Source organism: Bacillus rossius, chromosome 8 (assembly GCF_032445375.1).
Source record: "Bacillus rossius redtenbacheri isolate Brsri chromosome 8, Brsri_v3, whole genome shotgun sequence".
Taxonomy (NCBI): Eukaryota; Metazoa; Arthropoda; class Insecta; order Phasmatodea; family Bacillidae; genus Bacillus; species Bacillus rossius.
This window is the reverse complement of record NC_086336.1, coordinates 14,901,353-14,914,643: the sequence shown is the minus strand read 5'-3', so window position 1 is coordinate 14,914,643 and position 13,291 is coordinate 14,901,353. Positions and strand designations below refer to the sequence as shown.

Genomic DNA, 13,291 nt, shown 5'->3' with positions numbered 1-13,291 from the left:
AAAAGAAAATCATAACGGGTAGGGGGAAACGAGGTTTTTATCTCTCGCACATTTTGCAGTCTACGGAATTGCAGAACGAGTAATTTCCTCAGTAAAAACCCTGCTTTCTCAAAGAAAGCACATTGGAAAATTGAATTTATAATAAACATATATGATATATTATTTAAAATTTTTAATAAACTTCACATAAAGTCTAATAAAATGAATTTTCACCATCGAAATCAAACATGACTGCCAAGGTGGTAGTTTGCCTTGCAGTGGTATAAAAAAGTACCTCTTGCTGCTATGAATATCTTTTGGCAAGCCTACCAAGCATTATCAATTGGCAACGAGGCTTGTCTTTCGGGATTCTTCCGCCTGGATCGCAAGCTCAATGCCTTTTCTCGCGGGTCGCCTTTGGCATCGACTCCAACTTCAATCCTGTCCTATCCGAAACATCGTGCAGAATGTGGTATTCATTTCCCGAACCTTGGAACTACAGTTGACTACAGCTACGCCATGGAGGCGATGCAGAAAGGGCAAATAGTTCGGCCTACTCTAAAACTAAGAAGCCCTTAGCAACGTAAGAGACGCGCGTGTGACATTGTTGCTGTATCTTCAGAGGTGTGCAGATGGAATAGCCTCTCAGTCTATACGAATGCAAGCAGATGATTGGTCGAAAATAAGACTTGTAACAGAGTACGGTGTGTGGCACAGGTTTCGACGGTCGTGCACGTTTCTCATTCGTCAGATTTTCTGCCTCGTATAGGGGAAATGGCGTGTAGATGGAACAGCCTCTCAGTCTATACAAATGTAAGCAGATGATTGGTCGAAAAAAAAAAAAAGACTTTTAACAGCGTGCGGCGTCTGGCAAAGGTTTCGACAATCTTGTGCAAGTTAAAATTTGCTGTTCAAAAAAATGAAAACAACCACACTGAAAACATGCTAAGATACTAACTTGAGTCAGGTAACACGAGAGAAAGTTGCCATCGTGTCGTCTGCACCTTACACGCCTTCACAATGTTGCTTAATCGGAAACACTCCAAAGCGAAAAAGAATCAATTTTTAAAACTATCGAAATTTTGTGGCGTTATCCATAGCTGAAAAGTAGTGATTTTTGTCCATAGCTCGTAAGTATTGGTTTTTTGCCCATAGCTCGAAAGAAGAGTTTTTTTTGCCTCTATAACCCTCCCCTCCTCACACTCTTCGGGTCATAGTCATGCAAGCATTTATTGTCATCCTGATTGCATATACTTGGAAAGTTTCAAATCGATACGACAGTTATAAAATCTACTTACAAGATTTGATTACATAGTTAGATACAGGTGAAGCTAGTAAAAGCGCGTTAATAAAAAGAGTTAACCCATCACGCGCTGTGCCTCATGAGGACTGTCTCTAATGTGACGTGGAAACCAATGATAAACATGCGTTACTTTAATTAAAGTGTGCCCTAATTGATGCGTGTTTTTTATATATGTGAGTGATTTTTATGTATGTGCGTCTATATGTGCGTAGTCAAGTTTGTAGTCAGGACTAAATATTTAATGGTTCAGTATCTCTTTGTCCTGTTATTATTGAGTATGATAACTATTGAACGCTTTTTTCGAATATTATTCGTAAACAGTCATAATTTTTGTTCCCGCGAAAATGGGATTTTTTTTTTAGGAGTTTTGAGTCATTTTGAGTGAATTTAAGTATTTTTTGAGTTATTTTTAAGGAATTTTGAAGAAATTTCAAACCAAAAATGGCCGCCGTGACGTCAGAGCAAACGGTCATTGACCCCATCCTCAATCCTCACTCGGAACCCAGTGCCTAGAGCCCCATTTGTACACTACTTCAGTGTGACCTCCAGCAGACCGAGTTCCGGACTCTCGCACCATTCCTCCTACCCTCTCGCCCCTCCCTTAACTAATTAGCATATCGGGTGGGCTGAGGATCCTCAGTTCCTCCGCCTGACCTTGAACTGTCGTTTTGCATCTACTCTTATTAAATATTACGAAAAAAATTATTTGTGAGATTTATATTATTTAATTTCAGTAGTTGTAGTCACCGTTCTAAACCTCTGATTATTATTAACTACACATAAAGTTGGATTTTATGCACCATTGACCAGCACGCATACAAATTAATAATAGCTAAAAATTTTCAGAAATTAAAAATAAGTATAATTAACCCAAAGGACATGGTTGTTCAGACTTTTAATATTCATATCATACCTAGTTATATTTATATCTCATATTTCTAACTTATTTGGAAGCTTACTTTGTGGTCATACAACATAAGGTAACACAACATTATTAATATATAACTAAAGAAAAAAACGTGAGCTAGTCTGTCAGTACTCGCCACGGATGTGTAAATATCGGTAACAAGCAGATTCATGTGTTTTCACGTTGCTAATGTTGCAAATAAACTTTTAAGACGAAACGTTGACACGAAATTTAATGTAGATTTGTTAAAAATAATGCCAAGCGTGATAATTATACAAAATGTATTCATTTTAGGAAAAAAAAAATAGCATCAATATTTCACCTTCTTAAAATCCAATCCAACCCAGGTTAAGTTAGGCAATTTTTTTTTTATTTCCTACAATTTTTCTCAAAGTCGGTGCATTTTATGTGCTTCGAGCTGTTTCGGAACAGTTAGGCTATGATGCAATTATTATTTTATTTCATAGATAAAATATATTGTAAACAATTATCATGTCAACTTTTGAATCACAATATAATTTTACGTAATTTATTTTTGATCATATATGATGACCAACTGAAAAATCTTAAAAATTTGAAACCACGTTGGTTTTTTCTGTTTCTGTCTTAAAAACGACGTTTGCATTGTTTCGAATGTAACGCGTTTGGCAACATTGATTATTGCTTCTCTCGTGAAGTTCGTTGTCAAACATACCCTACAAATACGGTAAAGATGTTTACTTTCGTCAAAACTAAAATAAATTAAAAATATGTTTGATCGCATTGAATACTTAATTAAAACAGTTATATTTTTAACTGTGATCAGGAACTAGTGTTGATTTTACGTTTCACAGTGAATCTAATGTGCGTTTTTGTGATATCATTGTGCTTTGTCTGTCTAATGCATGTGTAAAGTTGCGGTTTGTTACGAGAAGTAGATGATGATGGAATATATTTTTTTAATAATTTCAAAGTTAGTTTGCCGGAGGTTTTTTCAATTTTCCGGAGGTAATATTCCGAGAAGAAAAATTCTTTTTCCGAAGTTCATGAACGGTCTCTTTCTCCGACTATTATTCATTTTTAAGGGCTCCTGACCACCCCTCTCTCCCTCCCTCTCTCTCACTCTCCCTCTATATATATATATATAATGTTACGAACGTTAGCAAGGCCGCGTCATGCACAGGTGCACGCCGTAACATGATATGTGTCGCGCGCACCTGGGTCGCCGCTTTATCTCCCTCCAGCCCTCCGCTCCCCCCGCGCGGCACTGTTAGTTTGACATCCGAAACCTGCCAGCTGCGAGCCGCCGACGCGTGTTTTCAAGAGATTTCTGCCGTCTCGGTGTGACGCGACTGGCCCCGGCCGCTCTCGTGAGTTCTGGAATTGCGCCGGGGCCTATATATATATATATATATATATATATATATATATATATATATATATGCCCGAGGACGCCGATCGAGAGTCAGTGGAGTCAGAGTGAAGTCGGGAGTTTTCCCGCGGCGGAGTTTCCGGAAGATACAGTGGCGAAGTCCCTGGACGAAGGTTCCAGGGCGAAGAGTTCAGTTCTGGGAGATAGCGTCGCGGGCGCGGCGGAGTTCCGAGCGAAGTTCCGAGCGAGGCATCGAGTGGGATCTCGGCGAAGGGGAAGTGCGACGGCGGCGACGGAGTCCTGCGACGGAGGTGTGGCCCAGCGAGGCGTGTGGATTGTGAGAAACGAGTGACTGGAGGAAGCCACATTTTTTTTAAGTACAATTGATTAATTGGCATTTTTAGATTATTTGTAAGTGACATAAATAGTGGCAATAAATAAAACGGTATGTGATAATAATCTTTAATTGGGCTATCCTTTACGAACCCGCAGTAAAATCGTAACTATATATGTTGTTACGCATTTCCGTTCCATTCAAGAAATTACTCCTACCAATGCCGTATACCGAGACCTAAGATGTTTGCACATCAAAAGGACTTAATGGATACGCGAGATAGTGTTTTGTATAAAGGCTACTTGATAGGCCGTTGCACTATGAAGTCATCGACGTGAAGCCTCTGCCATGATTCAGTTCTGTAATCAAGGCTGGCTGCTATTGCAGGCGAGGAATTAGGAGACTTGTTTTCGCGAAGGTCTTCTGTTCTTCATTAAACTTGCTATCTACCATCTCCTTCCGAGCATCGCCTCTCCTCTTTCCTACTGAATTTCTAGGGTGCGTAATTAAAAGGGTATCTGCAAGCTAAGCGCTGAACAGTTTGTTAAGACTGAGTAATTGCAACTTTTCCACAAGAAAACACACAATTCAAAGTTATAAAAGTTGGCTATCAGCTTAAAACATTGTTGTTTCATTATCTACTGTGTATTCACGTTGGTGAACACAACACACTATAGCATTATAACTTTGTTGGTAACAATATTTTCCTCTAATAATAACAAATATGCAATTGATTGCTTTGTTAAGCTTTGAAATAAATTTTTATCCACCAGTTATAATAAGTGAAACTTATATTTAATCTTTAATATTTTACGTAACCATAAAACACAAATTTTTCTAAACCCTTCAAAGTGAACGAATACTTCAAATTTATGAAATTAATTTTACTAATTTCCGTAAAGAAATGTAGCTTCAGCTAAGTTGTAATTAATTTATTTACGTGATGACCTTACTAATAAAAGTAATGAATACTTTAGATTTAACCAAACTCACACGTGAAGTCAGTAGGGAGGCCATCTCTTAAGAAGGAAAAATATTTGGTTCATACTTTTGACAAGGCGGGAATTCCTGTGAGTTTAAATGTGTTTACACGTTTTTCAACGGAAGAATATCGGATAGTAAACAAACTACTTATATATAGTTCCTTATAAATTAAATGTGGTTTTCTTAGTAATTTGGTTCTCAAATAGGTAATATAACCAAGAGATACCCGCCCAATGAAAGGTGAAAAAGTAAAAAAAAAAAAATGTATGTTCCCCTACACACAATCAATCAGCCGAGATAATAAAGGTTTACACAAATGTAAAAAAAAAATCATTGAAACAGTTACTAAAACAAACGAGAAGTTTACTGCAATCGAGCCTTATATAATCATTTGTAAATGAATGGATCGCTTATTAGTTCTCTTTTCCCAACAGATTTGCATAATTCAGTAAAGAACATTAAATTTTGTAACATATACCCTCAAAGTGATATGATGAAATTTGTTTCTAAAATATTGCTGAGAAAGAGTATGTGGATACAGAAGTATGTAGAAAGATTAAAATTGAGTCTTCACGTAATACATATATGATTGGATTCCGTAAATATATACTCTAAAAATAACAATAAAATTCCAAATGTAAGTCTTTGATGTAATTTTAACAGGTTTCACTACAAAATCGTTAAAACCTCCTAACTAAATACAAGGTCAAGTCTGGCGAAAGTCATTATCTTCTTGCCTTTTTATGTTATTAATTGGGGTTTAACTACCTTTTAATGAAGCTGTATGTTAAAACACATAATAAGCTTTAAAAACTGCACCAATATCAATCCAAGTCATATTCAATACTACGTCAGATATAAAATGGAAAGTTCCAAGCTTCTAGCCCTTCTGGAAACAACAATTTAAAATTTTTTAAAAGTTTTATGATCAGAAAAAATGCGATATATTATACCTGTCTCACAAAAAAATTTCAACTGCCACGTCAGAAACAAAATCCAATGCAACCCACATAGTTACAAATATAAACAACTTTAAACTTAAATGGAACGTGCAACAAAAATTTCTCTAAAGACTAAATTACCTAAACGAGCCTGACTCGTAAGAGTGTAATGCCAAAAAACTTTCCCAAGTCCGATTGTTGCCTATCCCGACAACAGGGTGAGTTTGGTGATAACTCATAAGCAAAGAGAATATATGCTTTGAGCCGCAAACGCAATTTTATTCAATAAACTAAGCAGCATTAAAATCTCAATAACAAACATAAATCAAACAATAATCATATATTATATATAATAATCATATATATCAATAATCAATAATCATAAATTCACAATGACAATGGATCCACACACTTGTTCACGCATGATGCCAAAGGTACTGTTACACATAGAATGTTTTCATTAATACATGACCAATAAACACATTATTTATACACACCGTGAATAGAGTATATACGGAATTCAAAACCAGCTGGTAAATTTCAAACTTTAACAGCTTGCATTGTTTGAACAACCAAAAATTATATTATTTACAATTGGCTATTCACAACACTGAATTATTTATTGCAGTCATTGATATACGTATATGTAGGCTAGGTATAGCCCATAAAAAACACGAGTACACACTCACAACCATGCATAACTTTATTTAGCGAAAAATTCAAAATTACATAAGTTAATCATCATCATCATAATCATCGTAAAATATCTTACTAAGGCAATGCATCTGAGAGTCTTGACGTAACCACTACACGCAATAATGTGGTATACAAGAAACAAGCCGGCGCTTGCCTGATATGCAGTTCCTCAAGGAGCGAGTCCAGACTCGCTGCGTCTCGCTGAGGCAGTGTTGTTTAAGCTGTGACTCGTGCGAGGCCTGAGCTACCCGCTGGCGAGATCAGCAACGAGTTGATCCCAAGTCTGCAAACCACTGGGCCAGTCTTCTCCGTGGTTGACGTATCCCAGGTGATACCGTTGCGTAAGCACATACATTTCAGACACCAGTTACCTTCGTAACACCTTTACGGGTTCATGAAACAGCCAAGCGTACAAAATTTCCATAGAGTGTAACTTCCGTCCACTCGTTTCCTTCCAGGCATGAGTCCTTCGTAAGATCGTAACCAAACGTAAACACAATAGGTGCAACTTCGAAATTCACATAAAGCACCTTATTTCCATTAATGCCCATGTATTGATTCCATCATAGTGATTTTCATGATACGTAAACGTAAAACCATATACGTAAAGTACGTAAATTCACGTAACGTTATAGTTTCTCCCATGATTTTTCAAAGTCCAATCTAGGGTTAGACCGGCCAATGCCTCCAACCACCGAAAAGCTCTACGACATAAACCAATATCAGGTGTAGATACGTCGTCAAGGTCCATACGTAATAATGTTTTACGTAAAGTACCAAGACGTGCCGTCGACACAGATTAAAGTCCGAAACTGACTTAGGATGATTTCCAACTCCTCCTGCAGTGATCCCTTTTGTGTATGTTCTATGCCTGCAGTACTAAGCGAATTATCCTATCACCAACCTTAACTTAGTTTGTGGCAGTCATACCAATTTTCGAAGTTTCAGTGATGACGGGTAGGATGACGTCACATGGCGAGTCGGAGCATAGGGGCGGCATCGGGACGATCTTTTTCCGGGCGACTGCACTCGGCTCTCGAAATCAGGCCCTTATATACTCGATCAAGACAGCCTGGAAATTTCTACAACGAACTTCTGGTTCCTCGCGACAAAGGCGGTCTTCCGATGATTTCATATCCGCTATTGATGTACGAGCATTTTTTCATCACTGTGATACTTTTTCCTTGGGTGCGCGATGGGTTGCCTATACCACAGGCATCAAGAGCGCCGTGCGTTGCCTACACCACAGGCTTCGGCATTGCTAAACCAGCAACTAGCGACATAGTAAGGGACACATCCAAGCAAGTAGGCCTACTTCAGACCATAACACCACAAAACTATAGAGACGTATTTTGCAACTTCTAAAAAGGTTATGAGACACCTAATTTACACTTGGAACCTCGATTTTTAACAACAAATATTAAACATAAAATATTAATAAATTTTAGCTTGCTGTATTGCTGAAATTTTGACTTTTAAGTGTGATATGAAAATAACACGGTAATTTGTCCAGCCGTTTAGATGCAGGAACAAGTTATTGTGCTGCTTAGTGTTTCTCTCCACACTGATAAACACAGGCAAGATAGCAGCTACGGGATGTTATGATGACATGCTTCGAACCATCTGGATCTCTGTTATAATTGATCGACGCGTAAACGGCGTTCGATCCGGTCGAGTCAGCCTGCTCACTACGAGAGCGTTACGTCTGACAGGATGCTGTGGAAGCTGAGAATACAACTAGACATTACTGTTAACTCAGATTAGTGGTCTAAAACAGTTTACCAGTTCAAGATACTATCATTGGGATGCATGCCTGCCTTATTAGCACAGCACTTATTTATTTTAGTTGCATTTTAATGTTCAGAACAATAAATGTGACATTATAAAACTATGTGAATAAACAAAATAAAATGAAAATAGCTTAAACTGACCAAAATCAATATAGCAAATTCTACTATGGAGTAATAAACATTAAAAGTTATTTTAGTAACTAATATAACAATGAAAAAACTTTTATTTATGATCTATCAGCACATATTTTAACTCTAATGAAAACAATTTTTAATCAGGTAACTTTGAGTATTCACACTTATAAAATTTACTTTGCTAACAAAGCAAATATTTTGCTTAGTTAGGCATATTTGCAAATAACCTGTTAAAATAGCAGTGTAATACTTTTTACAGTATGAATATTCATATTTACTAGATTAAATATTATTTGCCGCACAAGTCTTCCAAATAATATTTTCCCTCTAAAAGTAAAGCAGGTTTATTTTCGATTGTGTAGCAAACATTTTCAGTCCATTATCTAATTTTTTGGTGCAGGGTTGGGATTTAAAAACGTTTGAAAAAATGCCTATAACTCTAAAACTACGACACTCTTTGAATTTTTTTTTATTTATTCAGAACCATGATTAATTGGTCTATCAACTGTTGTCGGCTTAACCTTGAGTTATGGGACACCCTCATAAAACAAATCTGGCTAGAAAAATATAAAGAGCGAAATTTCGCTTTTAAAAAATATGTTTGGACCACATGGATTTCTGTGCAATTATTTAACATACAGTACAGTATACTAATGGCAGTGAATGAAAGTACACATTTTATGACATAAAAACACATAATTTACAGTAAAAATCTAACCAATACAATACCAGAAATCTGAAAATTGTACATACCATACTTGCAAGATAACTAGATGGTTTAATTTATAATTTTCAGTAGTGTGAAAATTATTAAGTGATTAAAATGTAGTCTGTATCCGTGTTAAAATATTATATTTAGTCGTTAAAAAAAAGTAGCATTTTTAGAGTCTTCTTGCATGATTTAAATGCTTGAGTGGTTAGCGTCTCGTCGATATCGTAGTCGTTAGACGAGAAAGACGAATCATTGATGGAATGTAGGTAGGTTAAATAGATAATACCCCGAGAAAAATCATAACTGGGAATCGAAACGGGGTCGTCTTAGTGACAAGTGCATGTTCTTGACCCCTCAACCACATCATTTGAGAGAGACAAATATATTTTGTAAATTTCGGTACTAGAATACTTTATTACAAGTTCATTTTAAATAAGGAGTCACAGAAGGGAGTGAATTGCTTTTCCCCGAATTCCCTCCACCATGCGGCTAAACACGTGGGTGTTCAATCACCACGGGCCTGCTTTGGATTTACGCTCCCTCCTTTTAGGCTTTTGGAACAAGTTGGAAAGTCAGGGAAAATACGCATCAAAAAGTTCGAAGTTCCAACATCTTTCGCACCGTCCTCCTTTTTTTATTTCACGTCGGCAAGTTCCATTTATCAACCCGCAAGGGGAGCAGAACGGGCGGGGATTTATTTCTTTAATTTTCGAAACCTCCGCCACACCTGAAGTCGATGCGGGGACATATTTCAGCGCGGGAACTGCGAGCGATAGATATCGCTCTGAAGGTCGCAAGCCAAAGAGATCACTCTTATCGCCATCTCTCGATCCTTTCTTCTTATAGGCGCCTCTTATAGCACGAGGCGTGTTCCATTGCATTCACTTCGACTTCAAACTATGCAAATTTTACTCATGTGCCTAAAAGCTTTTTCTAATAAATTTCATATATTTATTTCACTTCGGAGCGAAAGTGCATTAATAAAAAAATATAAAATTGCATTCTCGGTCTGCGATTAGGGAATTATTAGATACTAGTAGCTCGCTTCGAACTGAGACCTGGAGATGTTCCGTTTTTAGTCACTTTGTACTTATATTTTTCATTTTACCCAAAAAAACTAACAACTTAATATAATACGAAACGTAGATAGCTAAAATTTTTTATAAGAGAACGCTATTTACACATTCCTAAATAAGTAGTAGATATAATTTATAACTTGATTGCTTTTTATTTTCTCTAGTTCACTTTGAAGCATGCAGTATCATGACCTCAATGGACACTATCTCTTTTGGTTTTCAAACCATAAATTAAAGTAATTTGTTTTAATTTGAAAGAGTTAATACATTTAATAAATATATATAAAAAAAACGTCGACTGATTTTGCTCATACACGAAATTAAAGATTCTATTGGCCATACCTAACTACCTACAACATTTCATTAAAATCCAATCATCGCAACTCAATGGTTCAAAATCAACCGTCGGACAAAGTCACATACATATGTATATACACACAACAACACACACACGCGCGCGTCAATCACGCTAGTTATTACAGAGACCTCGCTTAACTGATTAAATATATTTCCTTAACAAATTGTAACACAAAGTAATTTTTAGGCTGATTATCTATCTGTACGAAATTATTTTGATAAAATACGCTGGTGATATTGATTTGAAATTTAAAGAAGGTTATTATTTTAAAGATAGAATAAATTCAGTATTTATTTTATTTCTATATCTGAAAGTGTTCGAAAGATAAGACGGCTATTATAGAGCCTACATATTATAAAATAAAATATAAACTATATAAGAAGTTCTGTAACAGAAAATATCATTAATTATACTTCGTCACGTTAAAAAATTACGACATAATTGTAAATTGATAAATAAATCACAGGCAGAAAGTTCAGTCAGTGTGGATTATTAACCTGTCTTTAAAACACGTTGTAAGTGGTTTGTAAAATTAGTTTTGTTGTCAGCTTGGACGTATACTCAAATATACTTAGCACATTTGAGTGATTCCACTTAAATGTTTGTGAAAGCTCTTAAACTTAAAAAAAATCTTCACATGGTAACTAAAATGTAAAGTGTACCCATCAACAAACAACTGTCTAAAGGTTTTATCTAAATAACCTGTGTACATTAGTCTGTCCATGCTTATGAAGACGCAAGTACAGCTAGTTAATTCATACAATACTTGTAAGGTCCATTGCAATGGTTTATGTCCAAAAATCTGCATTAAATCAAAATTCCCCATTGCACGAATCATTAAAAAAAACATTAATTTTTCTGGTACAGTTTTGATTTAAAGTTTTGATTTTTATTTTTAAACAAAATATAATCTGATTTTATTAAAACAAAACGTATATAAATACTAGGCTTAGTTTTGTGAAAATTTAAAATCAATCATTAACCCAGATTTATGAACGTTTTATAGTTATTTGTAAAATCAGACTAAAATCACGCCAGGTCTCATTGTTAATTCTCTATTTCGAGTTAAATCACATTTATGGCTGTTAGCACCAAATTTACTTGCCAACTACCATTTATAAATGCTAAAACATAGATGTCAATTAGTTGAATCGGAACTACCCACAACATAACTGTTAACATTTTTAGTGCATTCCATCTGCAAAATTGTTTCTGACATCGAAGATTTAGAAAATACTAAACAGCTTTGTAGTTTTTGGTATTAGCCTATGGAGTGTATGTATGTTCTAAAGGTTAAGACATCGTTTATTCGTGTCTGTAAAAAAAGTGAGCGAATCTTCTAGTACTCGCCGTGTGATGTGTAACATCTAACCTCACGGTAACGAGAAAATTCATGTGTTCTCATGTTGCAAATACACTTATAATACGACAATTGGACACGAAATTTAACGTAGAGTTCTTTAAAAAAATGCAATGCGTGACAAATATACGCAAATTGGTTTCTTCAACTACATTTTTGGACGCGAATCACAAGTAGTTTCCACACCCGCCGCTAGAATTCGCTGCCGGAGCAGCTACGTCGACTATTGAATCATTTGATTAGCAGAATGAAATTTAAAATTATATAATGAAACGGATCCAAAAAAGCGAAAAAGATTTGATAAAAAAATACTAATCCCAGCTTAGGACTTTAAATGCGATTTGTTAAAATTCATTAAACAGTTAATACTATAAAGTTTCCTCTTAGCTTTGTAAAACCTATGTTCGCACCATCTGCCAATGATGGCAAACATGTGGTTGTTACATATGTACGTTTCTTGACTTCCACTGCATTCACGACACTACTCCCGTCATATGCCGTATATCAAGAGTTAAGATGTTACACATCAACAACTAAGGATATAAGTTTGTCGAATAGCTCGAAACTGGTTAGGAATAAGCGTTAAATAACATTGTAACAAATAAAATGAGGGTCGTTCTCATTTTCACTGTAGTCACTTCATAAAGTCTTTATGTATTTATTTTTCTGCTAATTTTCTCTGTGTATAAGTTATTATAAATTACATACTGTTAAAATTATTTTCTATAAAATATGTTAAACAGAGGAACACCGAGCTACAAAGTCCAGTCAAGTATGGAGCGAATAGGATAATGTTAACAAAAAAACTTATAGTTAAAAAAATTAATAACCCTGCTTTTGTCGTTGAATGAACTAAAAAATAAAATTTTAATTTGAGTTTTTTGTCCAACAGCCAAATAATGCACCACGACTCTATAACTAAAAACGTGGGATGCTTGATATCATCCTAAATTTTCTGTCAGTAATAACAATAAAATTTGTAATAGATTTTCTATTACTAATTTTAGGATTTAGTCATTAAAATTTTTTTCGGATATAGCCATTACGAAATTGAATATATGAACTTAATAACAATAACGAACTTAAAATTAGTATTGTGGTGCTTCAGGGGCGCAAATCTGTAGGATTCGCAAGAGAGGCCTGCGGATAATTCCAGGGGGTGAGGGAGGGGGCGCGCGGCCCGAGAGTTTTGCACGTGCGGTTACCCGACACGTCATATCTGGATGCGGTGCCCGTATACATACTGTACAATGCCCATATTCTGGCCAACATGCATGCAATAAAAAGAAACCTTAAAAATACACAGAATGTTTTCCATAAGACATAGTTTTGTCATCAAACACGTTTCACAGTCACGCTTTTGCA

At 35.7% G+C, this 13,291-nt stretch overlaps 1 protein-coding gene across 1 annotated transcript in view; it reads right to left on the bottom strand.

Moving 5' to 3' along the window:
- Nucleotides 1-13,291, bottom strand: part of LOC134535534 (chondroitin sulfate N-acetylgalactosaminyltransferase 1) — a 795,440-nt gene that overhangs the window by 115,554 nt on the left and 666,595 nt on the right. The window lies entirely within an intron of this gene.